Raw genomic sequence first — 11,222 nt, 5'->3', positions numbered from 1 at the left:
ATAATTTAATTGTACATTTTAAGATAACTAAAAGAGTATAATTGGATTGTTTGTAATACAAAGGATAAATTTTGAAGGGATGGATACCCAATTTACCCTAATGTAACTATTACACATTGTATGCCTATGTCAAAAATATCCTTTATACATCATAAATATATATACCTACTATGCACCCCCCAAAATTAAAATTAAAAACTATAAAAAGGCCTGGCTCACACCTGTAATCCCAGCACTTTCAGGTAATGAAGCAGGAGGATCATCTGAGCCTAGGAGTTTGAGACCAGCCTTGGCAACATAGCAAGATCTTGTCTCTACTAAAAATTCAAAAAATTAGCCAGGTATGGTGGTGTGCATCTGTAGTCCCAGCTGCTTGGGAGGCTGAGGCAGGAAGAATGCACATGCCCATCAGGTCACAGCTGCCATGAACTGTGATCTTGCTATTGCACTCCAACCTGGGTGACAGAGCAAGACTATGTCTCAACGAATTTTTTTAAATTTTAAATACACAATCTGGAGAATCAATTTGTGTATTTCATAATATCAATATGAAACCTGGATGTATTTCCTATAAATAAAAGGTAATTTTATATAACTATAAAATTGTAAGTCTATACAACTTAAGTATATAAAATTCAGATGGATTAATTTATTTTAATTGTATATAAATTATATTCATTAAAATGCAAATTCAGTGCACAATAACGAGCACTACATAAGATGCATTCAATACAAATGTACATTAATATAATTGAGTTAATTATAACTATAATTTATTCCTTATTCATGCGAAATTATAGCTTTGAATTTAAATGGGTCAAATAGGACTCATCGAACCACGCAGTATCCTTCAGTAGGCAATACTCTTGCAAATCAGTGTCTCAGTTTTATTTGAAAACACATGGAACTTAGATAAATCAAGGATTTTTCTAGAGGGAAAAAACTAAAACAATTAACTTTTTCAAATTTTATACTTCTGTATTCTTTCAAATGTCTACTCCACAGTTGAATTCTGTGCTTTCCTCGGGTTAGGAACTGTTCCAGGCACCAGTGATAGACACAGCCTCTCTACTTTAGATTCACATTCTATGAATAGAAAAACATATGCAAAATATTAGTACAATATAACCTCATATCTTACAAAAATTAATAGGATATGAGAGATAATGCAATTCCTTAATCCATGCATATATGTTTTATAAGACCTATGACACCATAATACTTGTATTAATTTAAAACACACGGCACAATAGAGTTTCCTATGATACACATGTATCGAAAGATATACCAAAATATCAGAGTTCAGCTGTCTGTGGGATATGGGGAAAAACAGCAAGGGTGTGGGGATGGAAGCTAAAAGGAAAAAAAATGAAATAGTAGCATGTCAAAAACTAAAGATAATTAATAACTCAATTACCTGCTACCGGAGGCAAAATGGTGGTGGATAAGGTGGAATGTGTGAAGAGGGGAAAAAGGGAAAGCCTGTCTAGAAGTATTACAGGTCATTTCTACTCACACTCCATTGATCATCATTGTGACGTGGGCATATCTGAGTGCAAGGAGGAGGGGAAGGAGTCCTGAGCCCAGCAACGTGTCTCCCAGAGACAACACTCCATATTTTACAATACAGAGCACATGTTTGGCAGAAAGCCAGATTTTCTGCTTAGCTGCCAAAAGCTGCTGAGCTTAAAACCATGTTCAAAGATTTATAGTAAAAGGAATTTGCCAACCAGCAGACCCAGTTCAAATGAAGTGAAGTAATTTGCTATTATTGGTACCTTGCATGGATTTTCTCATTTAATGCCTATGTTAACCCTGTGAAATAGGTATTGTCATATCCAAACCTTAAAACGAGGAAACTGAAATGCCAAGAGGTTATCCAGCTTGCCCAATGTCCCATAGTCAGCAAGTCAAAGAGCCAGGGATTCCAAATATTATACTTTCGACGTCTCTATGTTCTCCAGGCTCCAGGAGACACATGCAAGCTCTTTAAGTGGTCTCCTTAATACCTTTCTTACTTGGTTTATGATGAAGAGAAAGCAATCCTCTCCTTATCCCACATTACATTATGAATGGAGACTGGGAGTGATACCAGAACATTCCAAATGTATCTAAAGGAATCTCTTTTTCTCTCCTCTTTTCTCTCTCTGCCACCTCCCCCAGCCCGGCCCACACCACCTGCCCCCATTCATAAGGTGAAGGTGAATGATCACTAATACTTGTTTCATGGTCTCCTTCTCACATATTTAGGATATTGGAAAACAATTGTATTGGCCACTTTTGTCATGTTCTCAGCCTTTCGAACCTCATTTAACATTTTGCTTATTTTCTATTTTCACCACTGGACTCTAAGCCTCCTTGGAGGCAGTCTAGTCCAACAGGAAATTGTCAAAAGAATACTGTATCAGGCATTGTGGTTCGGGGCAGGGCATGGAGATATAAGAAGAAGGCGTCATAGCCTGGGCTCTGAAGTTGTTGGCATTCTAGAGCAGCATGTCCAGAAGAGCTTTCTGAGATGACGAGGTGTTCTACATCTGCGTGTTTCAATGTAGTAGCCAGTAGCCATTGGCAAAATTCACACAATGGTATTTCAGAATGCATATTTAGGTGCATATTTATATATTAAATAAAAGATATGCAAGGAAGTGATTGCCACAGTCAGGCTGAGAGTTGTCTCTGGGGGAGGGTTATGGAGTTGCTTTGGAGAGGCAGCAGTATTATTTGTCATAACGTGCATGGTGGTTACACAAGCATTTGTTTTAAATGTTTGTTAAAGTTGGATTATATTTAATAGTAAAAAGTCTTTAAGATGACTATTCTGTTTTCAAAAAGTTAATACTGGATATGATAGTTAAGATCAGTTCTTCTATAAGCTCATAATGTAATTTCACCATTTTTATGGGCATCACTTTGGTTGGTTTTTCTAATCTTAAGTAAGCAAGTGTTTGTAATTTTTTATATCAGAATGCATTTGATTTTTTAAAATGTTTCTCTTCTCCATGAAGGTAGTTTAATTAATTCTTTGTCTTAGGATTCAGAAGTGGATAAAACTGGTTTTTAAAAAATGTTTTATTTGCAAGAACGGTTGAAAGCTGCAGCTATTTGGAGATTATTTTTGAATTTACAACACCACAGCTTGGTTATTTGAAAAAGGTTGATTTCACTCTGCCACAAAAATTGATTCTTTTCCAATCTGGAGACCTCAAGATGTTCTGATCTTGGAGAAAATTGCTAGTAGAATAAAAATGGCTAACACTGAGAACACTATGTCCCACATTTTTCTTTGCCAACTTTAAATAATGCTTAGAATAGATTACAGCATCAGTTCTCCAACATTTTCTCCTTGAAACTTCCTTCCTACCACCCTTCATGGTCAATAAAAGGATTCCAGAAGAGTCAGTTCTTAATTAGCAAAAGGAAAAAGATTGGCCTGGAAAAGAGTAGCTTAATCTGAAGGTAAGTCTTCTGTCAGTGACAGATCAGTCCAATCTCGATAAAGATGTGTGAAAACCTTCCATTGACATCATTTAATAAGACAGTAAAGCAACACCATCAAAGCATCTCAACATGAAGCATCAACGAAATAGTCATTGGTTCTGGATATAGACAAACTTGGTAGGGCATATTTTCTTCCAAATGCTTCCTTACTTTTTACTCATGGCATTTTTTTTTTTAAGAGACGGAGCCTCACTCTGTTACCCAGGCTGGAATGCAGCGGCATGATTATAGCTCACTGCAGCCTCCAACTCCTGAGCTCAAGCAATCCTCCAAGCTCAGCCTCTTGAGTAGCTGGGGACTCAACATGTTGCCCAGGCTGGTCTCGAACTCCTGCCCTCGAACTCCTGCCCTCAAGCACTCCTCCCCGCTTGGCCTCCCAAAGTGCTGGAATTACAGGCATGAGTCACTGCACCTAGTCCTTATTCATGACCTTTTTTTTTTAAACCAATTAGGATTTTTCGCTTTGCTGATAAAGTATGTAATTTTGGCAAACCAGATTATACATACATTTCTATAAATTTATATATGTATAAAAATATTCATCAAATGTACCATCATGTCAAAAGATAATAAGAAAGGCGATGCTGAAGTAGATTTCTGACTTCTCCAGTAGTTAATTACATCAATGGTGTTTTGCCACTCTAGGTTATCTGAATTTGATGAGCAGAACCATAATAATCACTGATACCTTTGACAATGGTAATTATTATTATTATTTTTGCATTTTTAGTAGACGGGGGGTTTCACCATAGTGGTCAGGCTGGTCTCGAACTCCTGACCTCAGGTGATCCACCTGCCTTGGCCTCCCAAAGTCCTGGAATTGCAGGTGTGAGCCAGCATGCCCAGCCCAACAACAGTAATTATTACAAAGACAGGTAAACATTTCACTTAGGCATGCATTAAGCTTCATATCGTATTATGACGTTTGCAGTCCTTGGTTTGATTGGTATGTTTAAGAATCCACATGAACCAAGTTAGAGGTGTCCTCTTTAAACACAGGTGTGAAAATTGCTGACCTTCTCAAAGCTTTCTTACATTCCCGTTAATTGTAAGACCAAAAATAGTTTCTCCTTTCTTAGTAATAGAATATCTACATATCTACTAGGTTACATTTCTGAGTATGTAAAATTACATACATAAATATCAATTGAAATCTATGTGCTCATTTTAATATATTTTCTAATTTTATTTTCAACAATCTAATCTATTGCTATTTCTTCACTAATGCTTTTTTTGTTTGTTTGTTTGTTTGTTTGAGACAGGGTCTCACTCTGTCACCCAGGCTGGAGTGCAGTGGCGTGATCTCAGCTCACTGCAACTTCACCTCCTGGGTTCAAGCAATCCTCCCACCTCAGCCTCCCGAGTAGCTGGGACTACAGGTGCACGCCACCATGCCTGGCTAATTTTTGTATTTTTTTGTTGAAATGAGGTTTCACCATGTTGACCATACTGGTCTTGAACTCCTGGACTAAGTGATCTGCCTGCCTCAGTCTCCCAAACTGCTGCGATTACAGGCATGAACCACCGCGCCTGGTCTGCTAATGCTTTTAACTTTTTGTGTTGTTGTTTGTTTGTTTGTTTGTTTATTTTTGAGGCAGGGTCTCGCTCTGTTGCCAGGCTGGAGTGCAGTGGCACAATCTTGGCTCACTGAACCTCTGCCTCCCAGATTCAAGTGATTCTCCTGCCTCAGCCTCCCAGGTAGCTGGGACTACAGGCACACACCACCACACCCGGCTAATTTTTGTATTTTTAGTAGAAATGGTGTCACCATAATGGCCATGATGGTCTCGATCTCTTTTAACTTTTTAAAATTTTGCAATTTCTTCTTCCACTCCTTAACCTCTTTTTCTCTTCTTTCTCTAGGTGCTTGTTAATTATCACCAGGGTCAGAAAGAATCCTTGTAGGCACTTTGAAAAAAGATAACATTCCCTTCCTTGAATAATTTAAAGGAATGAATAGGTTTGTCCAAGATCATATTTATTATTACTTTAGGTCAAACTATTTGAAATTGCTGTTTTTTAAAATTTAATTTTTAAAAAAACAAAACCCATTGAAATGTAGCAACAAGCATTGCCCTACATTATTTTTTTCTTAGCTCCCTATCTCATCTTCTTTTTCATAATATTTCTATGAATCTTATGGTCCAGGCATACTGGTCTAGTCATTGTACCCCCAATACATTCTGCTTCTAATCAATGGTTCACCTAACTCAGAATGCCCTCCTTGCCACCTACCAATAACCTACACATCTTTTATTTATTTATTTTTATTTTATACACACACACACACACACGCGCACACACACACACACACACACACACACACACATATATATATATAGAGAGAGAGAGAGAGAGAGAGAAGTTTTGCTCTTATTGCCCAGGTTGGACTGCAATGGCGCAATCTCGGCTCACTGCAACCTCTGCCTCCTGGGTTCAAGCGATTCTCCTGCCTCAGCCTCCCAAGTAGCTGGGATTACAGGCACCTGCCACCACGCTCGGCTACTTTCTGTATTTTTAGTAGAGATGGGGTTTCACCATGTTGGCCAGGCTGGTCTCGAACTCCTGACCTCAGGTGATCCATCTGCCTCAGCCTTCCAAAGTGCTGGGATTACAGGCGTGAGCCACTGTGCCTGGCCATAACCTACACATCTTTTAAAGCCCCTCTTCAAATACAACAGTCAAGATAGTCTTCTTCCTGACAACTCACAAGCACTTCTTTCCGCACTCTTCACGTTATTCAGTATTTAACATGAATTTATTGATCAAGTTAGTTTCCAGGCACTGAACTGGGGATCCAAGGAAGGATAAGACATATTGTCTGCTCTTCAGGAATGTAAAATCTGATGAGAGACACAGGCACATAGATGTCTCTTACATGTCTGAAAGACAGCAGATTAGCTCTCTGGCATCTTCTTATAAGGGCACTAATCCCATTCATGAGGGCTCCACTCTCATGACCTACTTACATTCCACAGGCTCCACCTCCTGACACCATCACATTAGGGGTTCGAATTTCAACAAATGAATGGGGAGGAGTGGGACAAATATTCAGCACATGACACTATCCCAAAGCCTAGTGACTTGAAACCTCAATTTATTATTATTGCTATTATCTTTTGAACTTCTATAGGTCAACTACAGATTCAACTGGGTGGTTCCCAACTGAGGTCTCTCCTGCGTTTGCTCTCAGATGTTGGCTAGGACAGGAATCATCTGAAACCTTCTTCAGCCACATTTCTGGTGACTACAGAGATAGCAAGAATAGCTGAGGGCTGGACATGCAAGGTATCTCCCTAACAGGATGGCAGCAGAAAGTTAGCAGGATTTCTTACTTGACATATAAGAACTCTAAGAGACAAATACAGAGGCCTAAGACACAGATGGATCAGCCTTGGACAGATGCAGAAACCATCTGCACCTCAGAAAGAGGAAAGAATGGGTATAGATGAATGTAACTTTTAGGGTGAGAGAGAATGAAATTACTAAAATATCAATCCCCAAATTGTTCTGTAATATAGATTCCCTCGGCGGCCAGTAACTAATGCAGGGCAAAAAAGATTCCTTGATCAGATTTATTTGGGAACTTCTCTGTTCAAAAAAGTCAATGAGCTTCTTAACTATAGGGATTTTCAGAGTCTGTTATGAGCTAATACTTACTGGCAATCTCCAGAGCCCCCCTTTTTATTGAACATTCTTCAGAACAGGGTTTTATGGATCACATCCTAGGAAATGCTATACAAATGTTTCTCCCATCAAGTAGCAAGAAGTTTTCTAGAGTTGTCATTACTTCCCTATGAGTCAGGTTTTTCCAGAAAAACAGACCCAGTAAGATGCATATGTAGAGAAAGAGGGAGAGAGAAAAAGATTTATTTTCAGGAATCAGCCCACTCAATTGCGCAGACTGGCAAGTCCAAACTCTGCAGGGTGGACTGGCAGGCTGGAAAACTAGGGAAGAGTTGTAGTTCTAAAGAGTCTGCAGGGGATCTGCTCTGAATTCCCTCATCTTCCCAGGATGTCAGTTTTTTCTCTATTAAGGCCTTTAACTGATTGGATGAGGCCCATCCACATTATGGAAAGTGTTACGGTTTGGCTCTGTGTCCCTACCCAAATCTCATTAGTAGATCCCATAATTCCCACGTGTTGTGGCAGGGAGATGATCAAGTCTTAGGGGTGGGTCTTTCCTGTGCTGTTCTTGTGATAGTGAATGGGTCTCACAAGATCTGATGGTTTTAAAAACGGGAATTTCGGCTGGGCAGGGTGGCTCATGCCTGTAATCCCAGCACTTTGGGAGGCTGAGGCATGTGGATCACGAGGTCAAGAAATCGAGACCATCCTGGCCAACATAGTGAAACCAGGTCTCTACTAAAAATACAAAAATTAACTGGGCGTGGTGGCACACGCCTGTAGTCCCAGCTACTCAGGAGGCTGAGGCAAGAGAGCCGATTGAGCCCAGGTGGCGGAGGTTGCAGTGAGCCCAGATCATGCCACTGCATTCCAGCCCAGAAACAGAGCGAGACTCTGTCAAAAAAATAAATAAAAAATAAAAAACAGGAATTTCTCTGCACAAGCCTTCTCTTTTTGCCTGGTGCCATCCACATAAGATGTGACTCACTCCTCCTTGCCTTCCATCATGATCATGAGGCCTCCCCAACCATGTGGAACTGTGAGTCCAATTAAACCTTTTTCTTTTACAAATTGCCCAGTCTTGGATGTGTCTTTATCAGCAGCATGAAAACAGACTAATATAGAGGGTATTCTGATTTACTCAAAGTCTACTGATTTAAATGTTAACTTTAACTTAAAATACCTTAAAAATACCTTTGAAGAAACATGCAGAATAATGTTTGACCAAATATCTGGGTATCATGGCCTAGCTAAGTTGACACGTGAAATTAACCATCACAACTTATAATATAATTTTTAGGTCAGGGGTTGCTACTTCTACATACGAAAAAGAGAATTTCATTGGTCATAAAGATTTGCCTTAAATCTTCAATGCCTATAAAATATAGAAAACACCTATTTCATTTACTCAGCAGAAGCTAACTTAGCTTGCAACGAAGGAATGCTCTCAGTCTAGATTGTCTATTGACCATACACTCCAGAAGGGAAAAGAAGATGTCGTTATGGATGAGTTTGTATCCTAGGTAAGCATATTAATCAATATGCAGCATTTAGATCTTAACATTGGCTTTCCTGATTTAATTCAAGGTAATTAAACCTAGCCTCCCTTCCAAAAAAAACCCACTTCACTGCAGATGCTAATACACACACTTCGCCTGGTTGACATTGTTTAACTCAGGGATTCTCAAAGTGTGACTTTCCAGGCAATAGTATCAGCATCACCTGGGAATTTGTTAGAGTTGCAAATCTTGGCCTTTACCCTTACCGAATCAGAAACTCAGCAGGGAAAGACAGGGGATGGATCTTTGTTTAAAACAAGGCCTTCGTGGGTTTCTGATACATACTCAAGTTTGAGAACCACTGGACTGTGTCACAACTCTTTCCATCTTTTCCACGGGTGGCACTTCTCTCAATCACTCTACTGAGTTTCAGAGAACAAAACAGGTGATTACTAGTTCAACAAGTCCCTTCTTGTTGAAGGGACTAGTAATCAACAAGATTACTAGTCCCTTCTTACTGGGAACCGGTAAGAAGGGTCATGTAACATAACTGAGGATGATGAGAAGCAGTGAGAGGATGGTAAGGAGTAGAAAGTAGCAACGAGGAACCTCTTACCTGAGATAGCAGCTGACAGAGCCAATCCAATGCTAGTAGTTGTCCCAAAAATTGGCCAAGATAAAGACCGGGGTTGATAGTCCAAAACAGGATTACCTAATACAAGAGATAGGAGAATATGGGAGTTAAAAAGAGGAGAAACTACAGGAGTTGATGAAGGAGAGGCATTTAAGAGCACAACATAAACGTATCTAACGGAATTCCTGAGATGAGTACAAATACCCATGTTAGCTTTTTAAATTATCATGCTGAATTGCTTTGGCATTTGAGGGGCATTTTTTTTAAAGCCCCACTGAAAATCTACAGGATTATCAGTAGAATTTAGCAAGTACCCTTGGTGGGTAACTCCCCATGGAAGCTTTTCCTTCCACAGAGTTGGTAGGTCTAAGAATACACAAGGTATTTTTTGGATTTCCTATATTTTCAGTGGTGGAAGTCAGTCCATTCACATCTAGTGAATAGAAAAAAAGTAGTAGCTTTAGGTTAATATTACAATAAATCAAAAAAGGCAGATGCCTGCATCTTCTCAGAGGTACCTCTAATCCTGCCTAAGAATCAGCCTCATGTGATAGAAAGACATTCTGCTAGTTATCCTTTCTTGAAAGACCAGAAATATTAGGAGATTTGGATTTCAGAAAAATAATCCCCTAATTTTTAAGCTTTTTATTCCTCTTGCCTTCCACCCATAGCCCAATAATCTCATTTTACCGGATGTCAGACAGTCATGTTAGTTTCAAAGGGGAACATCTCTGAGATTTCTGGCACATGAAACATGAGTTTCTCTGATAAATGCTTCGGCTCCTCATTTAGGTAGCCCTTTTATGTAGTAGGGTTTGTATTCTTTCCACTGATGTATTTCAAGATAATTTAGATACTTAATTTTCAGTTGTCAGTGAAAAAAAAAAAAACAAAGCCCTTAGACCAATTAAGTTTAACAGAGTTTAATGGGACAAAGAAGGATTCATGAATCAGGTAGTCCTCCAAACCAGAATACATACAAAGAGATTCCAGCACTGCTGCATGGTCAGAAGGATTTATGGACAGAAATAGGAAGGCACTGTACAGAAAGCAGAAGAGAGGCACAGAAACAGCCAGCTTGGTTACAGCTCAGTGTTTTCCTTGTTTGAACACGGTTTGAACATTTGGCTGTGAGTGGTTGAAGTATACCTGCTGTGATTGGCTGAGACTCAGCTGCTTGTTACGAGGGCAGGCTATAGTCTGTTTACACATCCAGTTAGTTTACAGTTCACTATGTATGGATAAACCTTTAGGCCAAACTCAAAATATGCAAGGAGGCAGCTTTAGGCTAAATTTAATTCAACAAGAGTCATCTGATAGCTAGATGTTTCTCAAACTACCTATGGTTAAAAACCAGCTATATTTTTTAAATTTCAAATCCGCCATGGATCAATACTTTCATAAAATTCAATGAAAATGAATTACTAGAAAAATGATCACATTGGATTTCATGACAGTGTCAAGTTGCTATAAAAGATAGAAATGCAGGCCAGGCGCAGTGGCTCACGCCTGTAATCCTAGCACTTTGGGAGGCTGATGCCAGTGGATTGCCTGAGCTCAGGAGTTCAAGACCAGCCTGGGCAACACATGAAACCCCGTCTCTACTAAAATACAAAAAATTAGCTGGGCATGGTGGCATGTGCCTGTAGTCCCAGCTACTCAGGAGGCTGAGGCAGGAGAATTGATTGAACCCAGGAGGCAGAGGTTACAGCGAGCCAAGATCGCACCACTGCACTCCAGCCTGGGTGACAGAGCGAGACTCTGTCTCCAGGAAAAAAAAAAAAAAAAAAAAAATAGAAATACTTACTCTCCATTTCTGTGCTTTTGAACTCTATCAGATTACAGACCAACACTACTTCACTTGTCACACTGTGATTGGCAGTGATGTAGATACTGTAAACGTCTGCAGGTTTATAATATCATTTCAAGAGCTCTAAAAAGCTAGAACTGGCAATGGTGTTGCC

This window comes from Macaca fascicularis, chromosome 5 (genome assembly GCF_037993035.2).
Source record: "Macaca fascicularis isolate 582-1 chromosome 5, T2T-MFA8v1.1".
Lineage (NCBI taxonomy): Eukaryota > Metazoa > Chordata > Mammalia > Primates > Cercopithecidae > Macaca > Macaca fascicularis.
This window is presented reverse-complemented; position numbering follows the sequence as displayed.